General features: G+C 34.1%; 1 pseudogene; it reads left to right on the plus strand.

Annotated features, from left to right (window-relative positions):
* The first annotated feature begins 8,344 nt into the window (after positions 1-8,344).
* LOC149178590 (putative inactive poly [ADP-ribose] polymerase SRO1) overlaps positions 8,345-23,673 on the plus strand; it is a 53,364-nt pseudogene continuing 38,035 nt past the window's right edge.

Raw genomic sequence — 23,673 nt, forward strand, 5'->3', positions numbered from 1 at the left:
GAGATGAGGCAGTTTCTTGCCATGCAACTGGATACCTTGCGGATCCAAAGGAAGCAAGAGGAAGCCAAGAGGGCTTTGGCCATCTTTTGTCCCAGGTGCACTAGAATGCATCCTAGGAACGAATGTCCATTGCACTCCATAGAAGTGTGTTTTGTTTGTGAAAGAGACCATCCTACAAATCAGTGCCCCTCCTTGCCCAAAATTAAAGCTGCATATCAGAGGGCCAAAGGAGTCACTGAATTACTATATCATATGAACCAAAGGAGGCCAAATAGACCCATACCTTACCAGCAAGGAATGCAAGGGACATCCCAAACCTATTACGACCCCTATCAAACCACTTCCATGCCTTCTTGGAGTCCCCCTGCTCATCCTTCCTGGTCCACACCCCCTCCTTCGTCATATCCTCCTCAATATCTTGCTCAACTAGCCACTCATCCATTTCACTCCTATGCTCAGCCACAGCGTCAGTGGAATGCACCTCATCAGGGGTGGAGGCCCCAATACAACTCTCCTCCGGCTCCTTTGCCTCCACCACCTGCCCAACCACAACCCCATCCACATCCATCTCAAATATACAACCCCACTCAATTATCCGTACCACCATTTCCAAACCCGCACATTGGAATAGCTCAACCCAATTGCAAAGTTGAGGCACAACATTTCCAAACGACTCCTCTTGAGCTCAATGATATTCACCGTAGCTTAGGAAGAGTATTGCAAAAAAGAGACTATATTGAAAGCATTGAAGGACCACATCCAGCAGAAGAAGATTCAAAAGAAAAGATCAAAGAACCATGGGCTACACTTGATGAAGAGAAGGCATCAAAATCCGAGATCGAGAGAGTTCCCTCATGGTTACCATCAAATCTTCCATGTATTCAAGAGAAAAATCAGCGAAAAGAGGAAGATGAGAAGGTCATGGTAGAAGGTGACATGAAACATGATCCAGATCAGCAAAAGGACCAAGGATATCAGAGCTATATTGAGATATGGTTTCAGACAGTCACTAAGTTGCAGCAGTACTCTCTTTCTCAGCTATGCTTGATCCCTTCAAAGTCAAATCATTTGGTCTCTGAAATTCGGATCCCTGTCAAAGCATGCATTTCAAGCCTCCACATCATTTTGTCTCTAATCTCGATGTGCACATGGCTCCATTGGAAGTAATCTTATACTTGAAAATGATTTTGTTTTTCAAGGAGGGTAGGGTAGGAAAAAAAGAAAAAAGAAAAAGAAAAAATGAAAATAAGAGGAAAATAAAAATCCAAGGTGAAAACCTCTTCGGAGGCGCCTTAGATTGGCTCATTGATTGAAAACCTCCATGAGGCGGTCAATGGGTTGGAAAGAAGAGAAAATAAAAAGAGAATAAGATCCCTGGGTGAAAATCTCCCTTGGAGGCGCCCAGGGCAGGCAATTAGGGTGAAAACCTCCATGAGGCGCCCTAGTTGTTTTCAAAAAAAAAGAGAAAAAGAAAAATAAAAATAAACCTAATTTCCATTGAATAATTGCAGGTTGCAGCAAGGACATTGCAGGTTAGGAGGATCGCTCAAAACAAAGACAGAGGAAGTTTTGTGCCTTCTACAGGAAGTTCTGTGTCTTCTACAGGAAGCCTACAAACAAGCCAAAATTGATCTCCGAAGAGGACCCGAAGGCTGGGAATATGTCCATGAGGCCTGCAAACATCCATGTTTCCATCCCTCACCCTTCTCCATTATTTTTTCCATCTCATTGTGCTTCTTTCCTAAAAACTGGGTGTTCTACAAGAAGTTCCTGTAGAAATTACAGGAAGCTAGGAATGGATTTTAAAAGGTAGTTTGGCGAACATGATAGCTTCCTAAAGGGTTCATAAGTCCTCCTACAATCTTCAAACCTCTCTCCCATCAATTCCAAGTCTGCATTATAGCCCAAGCTCGTTTTTTCTCACTGTGCAAAAAAACTGCAGAATGCTTTGAAGCAAAAATACATAGAACATAAATTTGTTTTTTCCCTCACGTGAAAACCGTGCATCCATTTACAAAACCGTTTTACGGGGAGTTGTATAGGGATGATGGCAACATGCCCGAGCAATTTCAGCCAATTCCAGTGCACGGTTTCCAAGAAATTAGCCTCCATCACCTTCAGCCATTTTTGCATTTTCTCCATATCCGTGCATCCATTTCAAAACCTGTTTCATGGGGAGATGCATATAGGTGATAGTAACCTACCCAAGCAGTTTCAGCCAATTCCGATGCACGGTTTCCGAGAAATTGACCTCTGTCATCTTCAGCCATTTTCAGTTTTTCTCGATATCTGTGCATCCATTGACCACAATTTTGCTATGGGAGGTGCATAACGATGATAGAAGCATGCTCAAAAAGTTTCAGGTCAATCCGATCTATCGTTTGGGAGCTATGGAGAAAACAAGTTGTTGTCTTGTAAAAATTCAAACAATGTAAACTTTGAAACGGGAACTATAAACTCAAAATGGGAACTCTGGCCAAAAAACCCCGAAAAAACATCAAAAACAGTGCTAAAAATGAAAAGTGTGTATACTGGAACGATGATTTTATTTTTTAGGGGTCAATTTTGAACATGTTTTAAAAATCGCAGTGACTACGAAATTTTCGTGCAAAATATAGCTTCAAAACAAAAAAGTGATGATACTGGAATGATGATTTTTTTTTTAGGGTCAGTTTTCAAACTTTTTAAAAAATGCTAGTAAAACCATATTTTTATGTGCCAAACAAAGTTGTTTGTGAGGAAAAAAAACACATTAATATTTTTGGTAGAATATCATTTTTCTTTCCTAAATATAAATTCAACATGTTTTCAACCATAACATGCTAGATACAAAAGAAATTGAAATTTTTTCAACTATAAAATTAAAAAACCATGACATTATGAACAAATTACATCACTAAATGAATTCAAAATTCATTATTTGTATATTGAATAGAACATACATTATATCTCTAATTTAATATTGATTGTAGATATTTTAAACAATAAAAATTATCATAATTAAAACATATAATCCAACAACATAAAAATGCCTCATAACTTCTCGTTTAACACCATATGGAAATCATTAATTTTATTTCAAGATACGATGCATACATCAGTTATATAAACTATTTTATGAATATCCTACACAGACATGGATTTCTAAACAAATAAATGCACGCGAATTCATTTGTGGACGTAAAGATTAATACAAAATGAATGTACTGGAATTCAATTAGACCTATGCCAAAAGAAGGTTTTGGTAACAAGAGCTATGTACACATCTAAATAAAGATATAGCTTTTTAGGTGTAAGTCTACTGACCCCGTAGCATTATAATGTTACTGCAATTGCCATATTATCGTTACTAGGTTTATAAAATATTTAATTATTAAAAATTAGTTTAATATTCCGTCAATCATTTGCATAGAGCAGAAACCCTCGTGGCATAATCAACAAAGGTGCTAGAGATAATGGAAACGATGAATATGCATGCATACCGTGGCCCTCCTTTTTTTTCAAAATCAGATACAGACTTCGGAGAATAGCCGAACCATAAACTCAGCATAGCGGACCCAAGAATTGTATCACAAGGTCGGTCAAAATATATACAAACTTAATATGAATAAACTAAAGCCACAGTGATGTCGGCATTACAACAACCAGAGACCCCGGCCTACAAGAACAGGGCCAAAATCCCAAAGATAAATACAGGACCGAGGTTTCCTCGCCTTGGACTATCTAGCTAATATCGTAAACCACTACAACAATGAGGAAAGTTAAAACCCCCCATCAGGTGACAAGAAGACCGACTAGTAGCTCCAACAAAGAAACTCGCATGCAGAACAGAGTCTGAGAAAGAGAATTTATCCCCAGAATTACTTAGGAAACCAAACCAAGAATAATGCCACCTTGCTACCATGACAAAGATAGGAAAGTGAATTATGTTTTGGAATGTGTGATAAATTCTTGAAAATTATTATATAAATGGTAATTGAAGTTTTAATGTAAACTTTATTTAAAATTTTTATTTATAAATATAATTAAAGAAAAGGAAAGACATTAAATAAAGCCAAAAAAAAAAAAAAAAACGGTTGATAGTTAAATAATATCACATTCATTTTATTTTTTAAAAATGTGATTTCTTTTATTAATAAAATAATATTTAAATCGTAATAGTCATATGAAATCAAAGTAAAGACATTCATAAAGTCAAAATTAATTTATTAACAAGGACCCACTGTTGTGGCGCTAGTCCCTGCCGGTTAATAGAAGAGTTTGGTGAGTTATTATTATGAGATTTAATATGTGTTTAATTTGCATTATCATCAGAGCTGTTTTGCATTACTAGTGTGTTGTAGGCATGCTTATTTGTATTAAGATTTAGTGAATTGGATAGCGAATTGTTGTATGGACTTTTTGACTTTATGCAAAGAGTGAAATATAATGAACTTTGCGTTTGTTAAGTAAGAATTGTGATAAATGTAAGATTAGTTTTAGATGTAATTTTCCAATGTGTCATGATTTAGAAAATGTTTAGATTAATAATTAAAATGTAATAAAATTTAAGAGTGAATCATGGAAACCTTGACGGGGAAAAACTATAAAAGGTAATAATAATGCATTATAATGTATGAAGAATTAGAGAGTGTTAAAGTAAATTATGTATTTTAATAAGCATGGGGTATAAAATATATATAAATGCATAAAAATGAATTCATGGTGCATAAAAGATAGAATTTTGTTATTTTCTTACATTTGAATATTATGGAAATATTCATAAAATGATAATGAGCAAATAAACATTATTATGAATATAAATTTGTTAATTAAATCCGTGGTGGAGAGTGTTCAATATTTAGATAAATGATTGTCGAAAGTCAAAGAAGAACTTAAGCATTTAAAAATTATGGAGTCTTGAACCCATAATTGAAAGATTAGATATCTAGTAACATGTTTGGACATAAGTGATACCATTCGGGTTAATGTCAATGATTGGGGAATTATTCCATGGTCAAAAGAACAAAAGATATATTTATTTAAAAATATTGTTTATCATAACTTTAGTGTGAACTTTAAATTTCTCCAATTACTAATTAGCAAAGAAAATAAACCTTGCATCTAATTTCTAATTAGTAATTTGTTGTGATGCAAAAGGACATGACTTTTGATCTTTTTTATAGTTTTGGGTTAGTAAATATAGGATCTAAATACAATGTCAAAGTAATTTTGATAAGTTTATTTTATAAATTAAAAACTAAAATAAACAGATTAAAATTAAAAAAACATTTAAACTCTACGAGTTGAAATGTAAATTGATCATGATCTGCAAGAAAAAATTCATTATCTTTTGGTGTTGTATACTCTTGCTTTCTGCAATATCTGTGTTCCATTTAAGCAAGTTAGTTTTTTTATTGAAATTTTTTCAAAGTATAATGAAAGCACTTACATCACAGATAAACAGATGGCATTAAACATAGTTGTTTTTCTATTTTGTGATTATCTTAATTAGGGATTATAGTTTAATATAATTCATTTATTTGGCATAACATAAGCATAGCAGGTATGATGACATATAGAATGATGAAATTTGGGATAATTGAAAATAATAAAAGAATGGAGATTGACTATACCACTTCAAATTACTCAATTTATTAGTTAGAAATAATGTTTTGAGAGCTTGATTTTTTAAAAGTTATTGTGTTATTAAACTTTATGCCTGGTGACAAGAAAGGCTTGCCTTGGCATAAGCTAATTATTGCAGGTTAATACAACTGGGAGAAATGATATTACATGTTATAAATTATGAAAGTCATATTCAATTAATACTGTTTTAAATAAAAAATAGATAACAGTTCATTTCAATGTGGGAATCTTTTTATTCAAGGAATTTTATTTCTTTGTGATTTGAAGTGTAATCTTTCCATTATGAATACTGAATAATAAAAATATTATAGGAAATTTATACTTAGTTAAAACTATAAATAATTTAATAGTTATAATTAAATATGAATGGATAAGCAGTATTTAATATTATATGGGTAATTTAAATCATAAAATGCATTATTTATTTAAACATGAAAGATAGAGTGTGATATTACAATTAAATAAAAATAAATAATAATAATATTTTTATATTGTATCAGAGATATTGAAATTTAATTAAACATTAGCATAATGAATCAAGAGCCATAGAGACAAAATAAAAACTGCCAATGCAATTTTTATTAACTAATAATTAATGCATTAAACATTAGCATAATGAATCAAGAGCCATAGAGACAAAATAAAAACTGCCAATGCCAATTTTTATTAACTAATAATTAATGGAACATTCGACTAGATGAATGTTCAGATACAAGATGATCATTTAAGAACATATGATTTGTGCTGTAACATTTTGCCATTCTGTCAATACAATGTCATTTTGTCAGCAATGACAACACTTCATTCCAAGTCTGCATGTTTCAAAAATTTCAGTTGAAGAGGATCCCATGGAATTTGCAGAAATGTATGCTTCTTTATACTAGCTTAACTGCTGAATTTTAACAAGATCATTTCCAGACTTTCCTAGAATGGCTGCAACTGTGCGTTCAGATGTTAGAGCTTCAACTGTAGTTTTTGTGATAAGCTGACCAGCTGCTGTCACACTGCCAAAGGTGATATACAATGCCAAGGACATTAGTACAGAAATACTGATCAACAAAACTACTATGATAGTAGCAATTGACAAAATTTTGCAAATGTTGTGTACCTTTCAAATCTGGCAGAAGTCCGTTGACGAAGAATTGGGTCCTCAAACTCAGAGAAATTGCCAATACTATTTATATTGCGATTTGACTGAATTTTGAAACAAAGCATATAGTTAGTACTGCAGGGGTTCGTGTTTGCAGACAGATTTATGGTTAATTATCTTAAATAGAAATTTAATTGAATCAAGGAATCTGCTTTTGTTCTAAGAAATCAAAATCAAAAAGTAGCAACAGAGGGACAGTAGACGAATTGTTGGCAAATGTTGGAAAATGTCGGAGGGAGATCAAGAACTGCATACAAAATTGGTGCACTTGTTTCCTGTGGATTGCCTGAAATTTCAATCAGTGATTCAGATTTTCCTGGTCTAACTTCAAGAAGATTAACTTTGGCATGAGAAATCTGACCATACAAAGAAAACATGATCAGTAAATAAAGTGTGTTCATAGCAAGGCATCAACAATTGAGCTTGTTATTTGAGCATGCAAGAGTCCATGGTTATTTGAGCATTATAAGTTAATGGCATTGTGGTTGAATACTGAGGGTTTGTCTTAGCTGTGGTCGGCATGCGCTGTGGTGGTATGATCGGCGGCCAACTGTTCCTCCTCGAGATGCTGGAAAGTTCGGCTTGGGTTTTACTGTCTTCGTGGCCTTTGGGTTTCACTGTCTTCGCAGCCTTTGGGTTGGTATTGTTACTTGCTTGTTTAGCTCTGCAGTCTGTTTGATTTTTCGTCTGTGGTGGAGTTCCTGGTTGCTCGGGTATTGTTACTTGCTTGTTTAGCTCTGTAGTCTGTGTGATTTTTCGTCTGTGGTGGTCTTGTGGGCGGACAACTGTCCCTCGTCGAGATCCTGGAAAGTTACTCGACTTGGGTTTTACCGTGTTTGCGCCCTTTGGGTTATTATTGTTAGGCGAATGGCACGTGGCGCGCGTGAGGGGCACGTGGTTGCATGCGGTTTGGTGGTCTAATCGGCGGCCACGTGTCCGTCCTCGAGATGCTGGAATGTTCGGCTTGTGTTTTACTGTCTTCGCGGCATTTGGGTTGGTATTGTTACTTGCTTGTTTAGCTTTGCAGTCTGTGCGATGTTTGGTCTGCGGTAGAGTTCTTGCGGTAAATGTCTGCGTGAAGCTATGATTCTTAGTTGTATTGTTTAGAGGTTAAGTTCGGCTACTGCATTATAAGTTAATGGCATTTGGATTATTATTGTGAATACTGAGGGTTTGTCTTCTGGTTGAATACTGAGGTTTTCTCTTACGTGCATGCAATTGTCCATGGTTATTTGAGCATTATAAGTTAATGGCATTCTGGTTAAATATTGAGGGTTTCTCTTACCTGCATGGCTTTTATGAGCGATATAAGCTAAGTCGAACCAAGGTTTTGGGGGTTGGAAAGGTTGGTTTTGGGGGTGGAAAGGTTTTGGGGTGTTATTGGGGGCCTTGCATCGTTCGAGGTGAAGGGCACGTGGTCCGGTGACTCCCAAGCCGTTGTGTAACATTGGTATGAATCGGACCGTGTTCGCGCCCTTTGGGTTATTATTGTTACTTGGTTGTTTAGCTCTGCAATCTCTGCGATTTTTCGTTTGTATTTGTTGTATTGTCTGCGGTGAAAACACAATGCGGTTTCTGCCTGCCGTGATGCTGTGGGCTTGTCCTAGCTACATGGGTTTTATGGAAATTTCTGTAAATGTCGGTTTCGACCGGCATTTGGAACGAGACGACCTGAGTGAAGCTATGGCGTGTATTCAAGGTTTTTGGGTTGTATAATTTATGTGTATGTTTACTTTGGTGCCTAATGTTTTTTTAAGTTTGTAATTCTGTTATGGATCTATGAATATTCGACTTTGATATTACTCCTAGAACGGAAGGTTGTTTTGTTGACTAAAGCTGTATAAGACTAAAACACATGCCTAAGATGGCTTGTTGCAGCTTTGCAATGTTGACGAGATCTGTTTTGATTTGCAAAAACAATTTATTAGAAAGTGAGTATTGTACATACCTGAACCAACTGATCAGTTTCGAAAGCATACCGAGGAAGCTGTTCTGTTTGTAATATTCTAATATTGGCAGCTGTTGTGTGCCTCATATCAGAAGTCAGTACAACACCCCTGCCAATTAGACAACACAATTTCAAAATAAGATCAAGTTGCTGAAACGTACTTTATCATATGCAATCCTATTACTGCTTACAGAACTGTATCTGCGATCAAACTTCAGATTCACGCTAACTAGCTAAACATGAGAATGCAGAAGGAGAGATCAAAAGTGTGAGGCTACAAAGCCATAAACTTTTGGAACAAGGCTTGTAGCACGTGCTTTTCAATGAGGTCTAATAGAAACATTGGCTGAAAATATTGCACAATGCTGAGGATGTAGGCAATTAAATGCAAAGAACCGACTAGAAATTTTAGGCACGGGTTTCATAAAAAGGTTTAAGTCCCCTTGCCGAAGTACTCCAAAGGTAGCTTCTGCATACACAACACTGTGTGTGAAGTGCACTTCAAATGATATAAAAAATGAAATGGGTTGAGGTAAACTCACTGCTTGGACATTCTTTATCATGCTTATTTTAAAAGCTTGCATCATTTTATTTATTATTTCTAAATAACTATGTGTCATGATCTTTCTTTTTTTATTCTCGAGTCAAATGAATGCAATTAAACTAAAACAGAATGCACACAGAATCCAGACTAACACGTAGGAAAGTTTTAGAGACATTTATGTAAAACCAAGTGAAGCAGAAAATAAACGTACTTTCACGTTGAACTCTGAGCGGTTCTGTTTTAGAAGATAAAGAATTGCAAAATAGTCATTTCTATCTATATCCGAATCCAACAGAATTTGATGCGGTGCTCCATGCGATGGAAAAATTTGACAACTTAGGTAAGCTAACAGAAATATTTGGGAAAGAATAAACACATGTAACATCATCATGATGCTGTGTCACGAGTTGCACTTTATATCATCAACTGCACTTGCTCATGCAAATAAACTAGTTGAGTCAAAACAGTAGTCAAATTATGCAAGACTGAAATAACATGGAAGTGTAACCTAAAACATCTCAACTCAATTTTGCATCTAATAATATCTTGATCCATAAATAAAACAAAGACAAAGATGTCTGGATAAGGTATTTGCAAAAAAGCCTGAAATACTTGCAAACAGAAAGAAGCATCAAATAGTTACAGATTGTACTTGCCTTATGTGAGCAGGGAACAACACAATTTCAAAATAAGATCAAGCTGCTGAAAGGTGTTTTATCGTATGCAATGCTATTACTGGTTACAGAACTGTATCTGCGATCAAACTTCAGATTCACGCTAACTTGAGCCTCCTTTTACCCTGATTGAAGCTGTTTTTCTTCTGATGCACCACCAAGTAAAACAGAACGTCAACAATGCAGTAGAAGATTCAAACTGAAGTGACAGATAGGAGAAGAAAAAAAATAAAGTAACAGATAGAGGATAATCATAATGCCATAGTACGAAATCCTCGAAAGGATACGCCACTTTGATTTCTACTCAGCTTGCAAATTTAGGGGATAATCATATTAATTTGTAATGAAATCCTTAACAAGTATAAGGATATGCCACTTTGATTTTACTGAAAGCTTGAGAATTTAGGAGATAATCATATTAGCTTGGAATGAAATACTTTGATTGGCAAAAACAATTTATTAGAAAGTCAGTATTATATATACCTGAACCAAGTGATCAGTTTCGAAAGCACACCGAGGAAGCTCTCCTCTTTGTAATACCCTAATATTGGTGGCTGTTGCGTGCCTCATATCAGAAGTCAGTGCAGCACCCCTGCCAATTAGACAACACAATTTCAAAATAAGATCAAGCTGCTGAAAGGTATTTTATCATATGCAATGCTATTACTGGTTAGAGAACTGTATCTGCCATCAAACTTCAGATTCATGTTAACTAGCTAAACATGAAAATGCATAACCATATTCATATTACTTTTGCATTTGTTCTGGACATGAAGGCCAGCATGTTCCTGCATTTTGCAATCTGTAGAAGAAACAGTTGGTTAGAATAAAATGATAACATTGTAAATTGAACAGAGGACATATTTGAGAGAAAACATGTTAAGGAGTTATCTGAACTAAGGCTTCTTCTGCAATACTTATGGCTGTATAAGAGTAAAACAGATCTCTAACATGGCTTGTTCCAGTTTTCCAATCTTGACGAGATCTGTTTTAATTTGCAAAAACAATTTATTACAAAGTCAGTATTGTATATACCTGAACCAACTGATTAGTTTCGAAAGCACACTGAGCAAGGCGTTCTATTGGTAATATTCTAATATTGGCAGCTGTTCTGTGCTTCGTTTCAGAAGTCATTGCAACAGTGCTGCTAATTAGACAACAAAATTTCAAAATAAGATCAAGCTAAACAAGCAGAACAGGAACGCCACCAACAACAAATACAAACTTCATATTCATGCTAACTAGTTAAACATGGCAATGCACAAGGAGAGATCAAAACCATGAACCTACAAAGTCATAAACTTCTGAAATAAGGTTTGGACTTCAAATGATATAAAAAATGAAATGGGTTCAGATAAACTTACTGGTTTGAAATTCAGCATTGAGTCCGAGCAAGAATACCAATGGAATGAGTGGAAGCTACCAGAAATGTATATTAGCCATTGTGTCCTTTGTGCTTTGTAGATTGGAAACCATGTGAGCATTGTTCAGATTGTAAACTGCAAATCATGTCAGCAGTCTCCAGATATATGGCATATTCAGATGGTCTGTGGGATAAATTCTTTCTTGGTAATGTTACCAGATTTTATGCAAAGCAGTTACCCTGTAGCATTTGTTTCCAAAATATAACTCTACATTTGACTTTGAATCAGATGTGTTTAGGAACATGGAAAAAATTTAAGCAAATTGTACAGCTAACAGTAAACAGAAACATAGGTAATATAAAACAAAACCTTTCGAGCCCAAAACTTTCATTTGGCTTAAGGTTATAATGCTATTATAATGAAAAATCATGCGGATCAAGCAACGGTCAGCAATTGATCGATTGCATATAGTCCCAGGGAAGGACTAATAATACGAAATGCATTATGTCATAATTGCATTTTCAAACAACATATATTCATTTTAAAGTCCATATAGTTTGATGCTATTTATAAAGTCTAGCTTCAAGCATGTTGTAGAATGCGTTCGATCTCAAATACAAGACAGAAACACAAACAATACAAATAGACATGTATAAAGACTTTCTAGGCCTGTTTCCTGAATCGTTGGCTACAGTATGCAACAAACAAAAACTAACATAGCATTCAGCCATAACATAGGAGGAGACAGAAATGACTAGCCGATTCAATATACAATTTTCATTTAATCAATCTATGGAATCTTTGCTGTTTGCATTCAGCAGCTGTAGATACAAAATTATTGCTGACCTGATGTTGCATTTGCTGTATTCAATGATATAATTTAAACCAAACATGGTACTTTTTAAGATGCGACAAAAATATACATACAAAAGCTGACAAGACAATCTCTCGTTGTCAAGCTTGAAGCATGATGCAGAATGCGTTCCATTTGAGATAGAGAACAGAGACAAAAACAGTACAAACACATATGCATAAAGACTTTCTAGCCTTTTTTCATCAACTGTTGTGTTACATATTCTTTGTAAATGACTCAAAATTGCAAGTCAAATACTTGTATTATCGTGAGAGCATAATATGAAGAAACATGTTCATATTACTTTTGCATTTGTTATGGATGTGAAGGCTGCCATGCTCCTGGATTTTGTAATTGTATAACAAACAGTTAGTTAGAACAAAATGATAACAGTGTAAATTGAAGAGAGGACATATTTGAGAGAAAACATGTTAAGGCATATGTTGATGTACCTTCCATTTGTTAGTTGACATGTAATAGCTCACTATCTTCATTGAGTGTGAACTTGCTCTGAATTTTGAAGTCACGTAAGATGTAAACAGTGGTAGCTTTCTGTTGCAAATATGTCTCATATGACATTGATTTTAAATCAGGAAGTAACTCATGTAATAAGGGCTCCCTGATAATGCACTGAACAAAGTTATTTGTAATGGATTCTATTACAGCATTTATACAATGCTTGTAGAGGAAAGGGCAATTATCATTGCATTGTGAACAGAAAATTGTTGCATTGGCTATTGCTATGGATGAATTCACTGGGCAGTTACAAATTGCACAAACAGGTTCGAAAGGAGTTGAATATGGATTTGTTGCGGTCAGAATACCTTCGACCTGTTTATAAAACATTCAAACGTTAATTTACATTATTACATGCCAAATGCAAATGCAGCAAAAACATTGTTATTGCTATACTTACAGCATAGGTAGATGTAGTTAGTTTTGTGAGATTGTTGAGTGCATCTGTGTTAAGTTCAGTCATGAACGTTGACTTCGATGCTCTGAATATTGTCTCTGTTGTGTTTACCTTTTTTGTTAAATTTTTGAAAAGAATGAGCGGAAAGTGTCCTTTTTGCAATTGTTTTTCCATTGAAAGGAAAAATTGTTCATATGTGTCAAAGAGTTGCAACTGCAGAACAGAAATGGCTATGTATTGAAAAATACAAAAAGTAATATGCAACTACATTGTTCGTATGCATTGAAAAATTGCAATTGCAGAAGACAAATTACAAAAACTATGGACAAATTACAACAACTATGTATTGAAGTGATGCATGTTATTTACTGACAATTAGGAATAAGTAACATCTGAATACATACAGTTGCATTGTCGTTTTCAGAATCTCCATCTTTGATATGGAGTATGTAATGCAATCCAACTCGTTTGGCAAGTGTAACGGCAGCAACGATTGTGCCAATTGGGTACATTTCTTTTTTGTTTGCAAATTGCCTAATGGTCGTATTGGGAATGAAGCGATATTCTTTGCAAACTTCAGGTACAGTTTCTATGATACTTGATTCATTAAGCAATATTATTTTGTCACAGTCACCGCGATCATAAACACTTTTAGGCAATATCCTGAAGTTTGTAATTGAGATGCTGTTGCCTTGCAAAATTTTGTGTTCATGTCGCTCCACCAAATGTGCAGGTACACTCAACGTTATAGTCATCATTCCTTGAGCATCTGTCAAATCAGCTCGCAATACTTGACGTGATTTGTTTGCTTTGTCAAGGAATGCACTATAGACAACCATTATGTCTCCAACAAATAGCTGCCCAATTTTACGACTATTGAGATCTTCAATTGATACTTTAATTGGCAGTATCTGTTTTTGCCTATTAAAATTGCCTAGTTAGAAATTGCTATAAACATTTGTAGAATACTATGTTTCTCCTAAAGACTGAATAACTAGAAATAGATTAGAGTGTTGTGTTTCATATGCATACCTTTTTGATGTATCATTTTGCACGTTTGTTGAATGAAGTTTGGTTGCGATTGTTTCAGTTGGACTAACACAAGCAAACGCATGGTTCAATATGATGTGGATATTATCACATGTATTTTGTGATAAGCAATCAATAAAGAAATTGTCATATGTAACCTGTACATGTCTTCTTGCTGCATTGTTTGGGGGGACTTACTACTAGTGCTTTCTTCACTCGTCCAAGATTTTCTAATTTATATACATTTAAATATAGATATGTAAAAAGAGAAGATATATATAGTAAACACTAATCTGACATATATACATTTAAATATAGATATGTAAAAAGAGGAGATATATATAGTAAACATTAATATTTTAAATAGCAAATAGCATATTTGTATAGTTGCCATACATACCTTTTCAAAGCAAGTGGTTGGTTTGCCTTTCCTAATTGAGTTATGTGGTCTATTTCTTCAGTTGTTTGTTTTCCTTTTTCAGGATTTATGCTATGTTATAGAATAGGAACATATATTTAGTTCAATTTCAAAGAGCATATAGAAGTAAACAGTTAACAAGGAACATTAAAACCATAGAACCATACATATGTAAAGATAGAATGGATATATACTAAACATTAACATTCTAAATACAAATTGGCATATTTGTATAGTTGTCATAGACATACCTTGCTGAACATTATTATTCTAAATACAAATTAGCATATTTGTATAGTTGTCATAGACATACCTTTGCAAAACAAGTGGTTGGCTTGCCCTTTCTAATTGCGTTATGGATTCTATTTCTTCAATTGTTTCGTTTCGTCTCTGAAGATTTAGGCTATGTTATAGAATAGTAACATATATTTAGTGCAAACTAGAAGTAAAAACTGAACAAGAACATTAAAACCATAGAACCATACATATGTAAAAATAAAAATAGAATGCATATATAGTAGACATTAATATTCTAAATACAAATTACCATTTTTCTGTAGTTCTCATAGACATACCTTTGCAAAACAAGTGGTTCGTTTGCGCTTTCTAATTGGCTTATGCATTCTATTTCTTCAATTGTTTCATTTCCTTTTTCAAGATTTATGCTATGTTATAGAATAGTAAGACATATTTAGTACAAGTCAAAAGAACATATAAAAGTAAAACTTGAACAAGAAGACAAGATCCATAGAAAAGGAAAGGCAAAAAGAATATACTCTGTTTGTTTATGTTGCATGTTGTTGTTCTTTTTTCTTGGTCGTTCTGTTCAATTGAAAAGGGTTTTACTAGCAGAATCTGCATGCATAAATAGATGAGGTCATATCTGCAAATTTATGATAGGATAGTTGTGTTGGTTAATTGAAAAGGCTGTCTCTGGCATAAGTTGCATTGATCAATACAGAACGCCATATATGTAAATGTAGAATAGAATGCATAGTATGTATGCTGTTATCACTTCGTTTACCACAAAAAGATATTGTAGTATGCTTTAGTAAAATAGATATGGTAAAAGCAATGAGCTATTGCAAAAATGTCAAAATTTGGAATTTTGTAAACTGTTTCATGTGTATATCATAGGTCAAGGACAAGAGATATTATATCATGGTCAGACCAATATGCATCCAATACGAAAATTCTATACTTTATATTGCCTAGATTTGCCCAAACATGGTCAATCAATGATTTGTGCATGCTATTAGTTTTGTCAACTAGGAAATGAAGATTGTAGTTTTGCATGTAGGTTTCTAGCTGCTTTGTTTTTTGATTGCAATGCACCATATCAATATTGAAGTCCCCTAGTATAACTATGATATTGTTTAGATCTAACTGGTATAAGGCTTTTGCAATGACGTTGAGGATATTGTTTAGGTTTGCATGTGGCGATGCATATATATTGAGTATTGCAATTTGTAATGTGTGAACTTTTATTTTTGCAAACAATGCTTCTACAAAGCAGTCTTCAAAATGGGTATGTTCAAGGATAATGATATTTTCCTTTATCAATATCATTACTCCATGCTTAATGCAACTTGAGATGCAATTGAAATTTTTGAAGTATTCATTTTGCATAGACAGCAACATATGTGTTTCTTGTAAGCACAAGATATCAGATTGCATTGTGTCATAGTCATTGCATATGTCAGTAAGATGCGCATGAAGATTGCGAGTGTTCAATGAAAGAATAAAGATGGATCGCAATGATTGTATTGATGAACAGTCATATTCTAGTTGCCATTTTGCAGTGGTTTGCAAACGTTGCATTTCAGAATTTACTTTTTGCTTGACCTTGAAGTTACTATGTTTAAGAGGATTAAGCAAATACAATGATTCTATGTTTCTGACACGTGATAGTGCTGTGTATACTAGGCCATGCACTTGTACTCCAGTAGGGTCGAATGCAAGCCTATCCAAGGTTAAGCCTTGTGATCTATGTATTGTGCGTGCACATGCAAGTTGAATTGGAAATTGTTTTCGTATTTTCAATGGCGCCATCTTTGATGTCATAGGCATTGGTTTTGATATTCGCAATATTGGTGTCCAATCATGTGCTATCTCTGAAGTGTACAAATGACCTAGTTTTCTAGATTGTCGATGACCAATATTAGGGTCATGGAACTTAATCCATAGAACATCGACCTTATTTGTATGGGTATATGCTTTAACTATTCCATCTGCACCATTCACTAGCCCATCTGGTGCATCATAATTGCAAGCATACATTTCAACTAACATGTTCAACTTTATCAAAAGCTGTGGAGGCAAAATAGCCGTATGTTGATGAGCTGCGAAATTGTCACTATTCTCCTCATTTTCGTCAATTGCATTAATCAAAATTTCTTTGCCAGGCATTAGCATCAACATTTTCTTGTTATGCATTGCAACATCTTTGTTTTTGTAAAATAAGTAGGGAAATGTTGGATCATTTGGTACAGGGCGCATGCAACTTGTATTCATGTATGTTATATCGTCAGATGTTTGACAATTTGTTCGCATTCTATTTAACACTGATATGAATCTCTTATTTGTTTGTCGCATTGTCATATGCAATTGGAAGCACTTGACATTATCCTTCCAGAAATCATGTGTTATTGTTTGATTGTTGATTGTTGGTTGTTCAAAAATAAGAGAGTCTTGAATAGGTTGTGCTTGATAGAAATCACCACAAAATATGATGTCAATGTTCCCAAAGTATTTTGTTTGGACATGTTTTATGTTTCTGAGTCTATTGTCAATAGAATATAAGAACCGACTTCCAATCATCGAGATCTCATCTATGAAAGCTACTTGCAATTCTTGATATAGCTTTGATAAGTTGTCCAATACTTCTTTGCTCAGTGAGAACAGTTGAGACTTGTTAAAAGGCATTAGCAATGCAGAATGGATTGTTGTTCCACCTGCATTATATGCAGCTTTTCCTGTGTATGCTAATATTAGACCTTTTGGTTTCATAGGATCAGTTGTGTTTTGTGAATCATAAATTCGTATAAGCATTTGGAAAATCGCTTTTGCTGTGAGCGTTTTACCTACACCTGCTCCACCTGTAATAAAAAGGTAAATTGGTTCCTTGGGTTTTTCTTTTTTTAACTGCAATGTCTTTTACAATTGCTTGTTGTTCTTTGTTCAAGATTCTTCTAAGTTTGTAATATTCATTGTTCTCCATTAAAAATGGATGGGCAGTAATTTGAAATCCAAGATTGATTTTTTTCTTCATTTCAAATTGTTTTGGAAATTGCAAGTCCGATTGCAAATCATATTCCTCATAATGGGAATTGTTCTCTTGGTCTTGCATATTCATTTCGTTAGTATTCAAAGAACTAATTTGCTCATTTGTTGCAGTCTCTAAATCACCCCATGTTGGATTGATGTTATATGTAAATTTGGCTTCATTAACTTGAATTGTTTTTTCATGTAATGTATATGCAGAGAGCCATGTAGGCAATTCTTGTTTCAATGTATCTTCACAATTTTCAAATGGCATATATAACAATAATTTCTCTCGACAAAAGTTTTCAATATCATTGTGTTTGTTATATTTGACAAATCGTATAACATTTGGTTTTTTCCTTTTAGATATGGGTTTGCCATTTTTCTTGTAATTTGATACAAATTCTGCAAGGCAGATTTTGCTAATGGAACTTGGTCGTCCAATGTAGTAGTCAACAATGGAATGGCACATAACATCTTCTGAATCATCAGGTTCTTGTTTCAAAAGAATAGGCGGTTTAAGCATAAACGTCCGTTCATCAACTGGAGACGTGTTCACAAATATACATTCCCTTGAACTAGAATTCAATGGCAATGAAAGTGCTATATGCACTGCTTGTTGAGCTGACATTTGCTGTAGATTGAGTAATGTATTTCCAAGTTTACGAATCATTTGCATAGCGTCAATTTCATCTTTCTGATGCTCTTTCCGTATTCTTCTAAATGCATTTGTCATAGACTTGTCAATTTTGGTCATATATGAACTACAATACGATGCTGCAGCATATGCATTTAGCACAAATTGTGCATCTGTATTTGCATTCCATAAAGCAGGGATACCGTTTGCAAAACTGTTATTCCAAATGTGAGAAGGTTTTCGTTTCAGGAAAATTGTTGGTTGCTTTACTGTATGTTGCAATAGTTCTATGTACTCATTTTGTAGCAGCCCTATTTCTAGGAGGAAATCGTCATGTGTTGTTGAATCATTGTAGTTTGTTTGCTCCAAGAATGCAAAAAACGATATTGATTTCTCTACAATTTTTGTATTTTCTGCATTGGTTGGTTCAATGATCATTGTTGATTTCATTGGTGGCATGGGGAAGTTGTATCTGCAATTTGAATTTTTTCGCTTCTTACAACTTTTTGTATGGTGATGTTTATGCAATTTAGCAACATCTGGCTCCAAATGATCTGTATTACAAGTGATGTAATTGTCAAGAAACTTCTCAATTTCTGAGTTGCTTTCTTTTCCATATATTGGAGCATTCTCTATCCATAACAGTCCATGTTCATGTTCAGTTCCTCTATTTTGGAATTCTGTTACAAAATAGTAATCAGATATTTTTCCAAAGAATGTAGTATCTTGACATATCAATCGCTTTATAGCATTAATTCTATGTCTATAGTATTGGCTACATGTGACTGGATATTTTCTTATAAGGTAGTCAATGTCATCATCTTCTAATATATCAATAGCATTTTTATTTGCTTTATTTCTAAACAATGTGACAAGTGTATCTACTAATGGTTTCCATCGATGTTCTGCACTTGTGAATGTCACAAAGAAAGTTGGAGGGCCCAGTTGTCGTATCATTGCAAATATGTTTTTCCTAATTTGTTCCAAATGGTCAGAAGATATGCGAATGTTTTTGAAATCTATGTATCCAATGTCAGACTTCAATAACTTTTCCAAATTTGCTCGATACTTGACATCTTTTGCTAATATTTTCCTGCCTTTTAGTTGTCCCTTTCTTATTCGCACCCATATGCAAGAAAGCACTTTATCAATTATTATTCGCATTGTCTTGAAAAACAAATTTGTTGTATGATATTGGAAGTCACCACTTGCTTGTAACAATTCCCATTGTACAATTTTTTGGTAACTAAACCTATTTGTGATGTCATGATCACGTGCATCGCCATAAAATAATGTTGGAAAGTTCATTTCTTCTGCATATTTGTCCTTGAAGATGCCTAATGGTCGTTGTCCTTCAGCAGGGGCCACTTCAATAATCTTGTCTTGCAGATCGTAGATGCGTTGTGATTCTATTAATCCATGCACCAATGTTTCAGTAGGTGTTTCATTATTTGCATCACTATCTGTATCACTTTCATTGTCACTGTTTGAATTTTGTACAATGTATTCATTATCCTCTTGTAAAACATGGGCCCAATTCTCATTTATACAAATGTTGCTAGCTTTATAAAGACTTCTAGAACATAGTTCGTTCAATGCCTTCATGACAATAATCGGACGTACTTTACCTGTTTGGTATGCATTTTTGTATTGCAATCTTCTTTTCAATGCAACTGCAATTGTCATTGTATCATTTAGATATTGTGGCAATGCTTTTTGCACAATGTCCATATGAACTGGTACATTGATAATTGATCCTGTTAAGCCAATTTGTGACCGTCTATGTCCCCATTGTCTGATTTGTGCAAATGCAATTCTCAATGACACAAGTCTTTCTTCTAGGTCTGAAAGTATATTTACAGTTGGCAATGAAATGTTACGTCTTATTTGTTCGGGTGCTGCAAATTGTGGTAGCTTTCCATTCTCGAGTGCTTTCTTGCAAGAAACACATATGTTTTCATTGGTAAAGGTCCTATTGTTCAACGTCAAATCCATATGCTTTTCTTGCAAATTTGTAGTGAAGAACCTAATATTTTTTGCAAAATGCAATTTGTTGCAAACTGCACATGTATTCCTAGGCGTGTCTTCGACTTTTTCCATATAAATTTGTATTGCATTTTTCTTTCTTGACTTCTTATTAGAAAATGGTTTTTTGCATTTGTCATTGCATTTGCGTTTTGCACGTATGAATTGCTTTAGCTTGTGATAATTCAGCCTACAATCCTTAGTTGGTTGCATTTGCTCTAAATGACATGCTATCTCAAATGCAATATTATTGCTAAAATGTACTTGAGATATACATTGCTCTTTTTCTAGTACATGCTCATGACGCAATTGATTACAAACATCATTTGCTTCCATGGACAACTGTTCAGAATTGTGAAAATATTCTTGTATCATTGCATGATAGTGAATATGTGATGTATTTGTCATGAATGACAAGATGTTAACAATATCATTGCATCTCGAATAAGCGCAACTGTAGTTGACAAAGCTATTAGTAACAGAGGACCATACTTGGATATTGACTTTGAATATGACAGATATCCATTGTAGGCAAAATGGTCCACCTTCCACTTGTCCTTTTTCATATGGCATTGCCATATTTATCAGATATTGTTGCCAATTGCTATTCATTGTATACTGTATCGCATCAACTACTAGGTATTGCTCTAAACAATGCAATGCCTCTTGATTCTTATGCATAACTGCATTGCAAAAAGATTGCACAATGTAAAGTCGCAAAGACTCTGCATTGAATTCTGTCGCTACTAAATAGCAAATTGCATTAAAGAGACTGTCACCACAATTAGATGTCACTTGCTTTGCAATTGTTAGTCCATTTAAGAGCATATTATTTGCAATGTGCATCCAATTGCTTTCAATATCTTTGCAAATAGGTGATAGGTAGATATTAGACTGGTTGCAAATGCAAATTGGAAACTTTTGGTAAACCAATGGTTCATAATGACCACTAACAGGATTTGCATCGTGAAAGAGAATGCAATATGGAATTGCATTTTCATGTTGATTAAAGAGCAAATATCTCGTTTTTCTTGTCAATGACCAAACTGCAATTGATATATCTAGCCATTTAGCTAACCAACGTATGCAAAAGGTATCACCCCATAAACCTCGTTCAGACTCCTTTATATTTGTAGATGCAAAATAACGCATTTTATGAAGATATGTACCAATATCATTAACACCATGTAACTCGTATAGGAACTCAGGTGCTAGTTCATATTGATATGACTGTATTGCTTCAACGTCATTGTTCTTTAAGCAAAAAAGAAAGTGGTCTATTAACCCATTTCGCAATTCATTTGAAGTATAACGAAAATGTAGAAGCATTTCGAACGAGTCAAATAGACAATCTCCTACAGTATATGAAAATGCATTTAGTCTAAAAAGACCATTTCTTTTTAATACAATATCAATGTTCTCAGGCAAAATGCATTGCAATCTGAATTTGTAATTGTCAACATCTATTATTTCTTCCATCATTTGCAATTGCTTATCAGAGTTGGCTTTTGCAATTGTCTTGTACAGCTTTGCAAAAAATATTAATGAAGTTAGCAAAAACTGAACATGACTGTTTTGAACAAAATGTATGTATATTAAAAAAATAGGCTATTGCATTATCTTGGTAAACAAATATCAAATTTCTAGCAACAAGCCATATTTGTAAATAACAAAGAAATTGGAAATGGAAACAATGCAAAGACATAATGAAAAAATGGAGCATAATTCTAAGAATATTTGTGCAAGTTAACAAAACGGAACAATCGAAACACAAAATGAAGTTAACAAAAGGAAGCAATGGAAAGATAAAATGAACAAATGCAACAGAAATTTAAGAATATTTCTGAAAGTTAACATCATTGTCAATTGCATTTGTCAAATAAATTGACCATGAGGCTATTTATGAGTTTTACATAAGTGGTGCACCAGTTCAACTGACAAAATATAAAAAGTATTATCTCTGATTTGTGCTAGGTTGCAACTCCAACATATTCCAAGGTAAAAAGTTTCCTGCTATTCGTTATCAGCCTATGGTTATACTATATGGATCTAAATAGAATTCAAGGATCAAGGAACCCAAACAAGGCATTGAGAACCAGATACGAGTAGTGCATAAGCATACTTCCATAACGCTTCTCAAGAAGATCCATCATTATGGGACACTGCAGGTATGATCCATATAAATGATGAACATGTAATATATTCAAAGGGCAGCTTTGGCAAACACAGCAACAATCTGCCTAAGCAAATTGTCCCAAGACTGTTGGCAATTGTGGCATGTGAAAGAAGATGCCCAAAAATTACAGATCTTTGATGATTCACAAATTGTGGTGAATTGGATGAATGGAACAAATTGATTGGCTAATTATAAACTTCAACCTATATTTCAGGAGATTCGACTTTCTTAAACAGAGTATTTAACACATTATGTTTTAACATGTTTACAAAGACACGAACATGGAAACTGATGGACTGTCAAAAGCAAGATTACACTTGGTAGCATGAGCTTGGCTCATTCAACAGAGAGTGGAAGGAGAGCTGATGGAATGTCTTTTAAATGTCAATATCTATATGTATAATTTTTTATGGCACTGTTTATGAACATATCTAGGACCTAATTCTTTATGAGACAAAACTGGTTTCAAACCTGTGATGTATGTCAGAATGACCATGACAGGGCTGTCATATTGACATTTTTGAAAACTGGTTATGAAGCAACATATCTTCTCAGCCATACTTTTATCACTTCCTATGCTTAAGCATATCTCTATATCTATATTTTTTTATGGGACTGTTTATGGACATATCTAGCAACTAATTTCTTATGAGATAAAACTCGCTTCAAAGCTCTGATATATGTTAGAATGACTATGATAGGGCTGTCATATTGACATTTTTGCAAACTGTTTATGAAACAAGATATGTTCCCAGCAATACTTTTATCACTTCCTATGCTTAAGGATATCTGTGAAATGCAGAAACATATATAATAAATGTAATTTTGTTTTCATAATAAAATAATTTTTTCTCTTTGAGCAGAATAAGGTAGTTGAACATCATATCAAAACCAATCTGGTTATAACTAGCTAACATGACATTTTAATCTAAGGTTTAAACAGACAAAATGTCTTGATACATCATTATATGGAGCTACTTGCATGCATTACTCAACTTCTACTTGTTGGGATCATTTCAAATAATATTATTGTTATGATTATAACAATTG

This window comes from Pinus tabuliformis, chromosome 4_1 (assembly GCF_031772625.1).
Source record: "Pinus tabuliformis cultivar Carrire ecotype Pingquan chromosome 4_1, CPIR1, whole genome shotgun sequence".
Taxonomy (NCBI): domain Eukaryota; kingdom Viridiplantae; phylum Streptophyta; class Pinopsida; order Pinales; family Pinaceae; genus Pinus; species Pinus tabuliformis.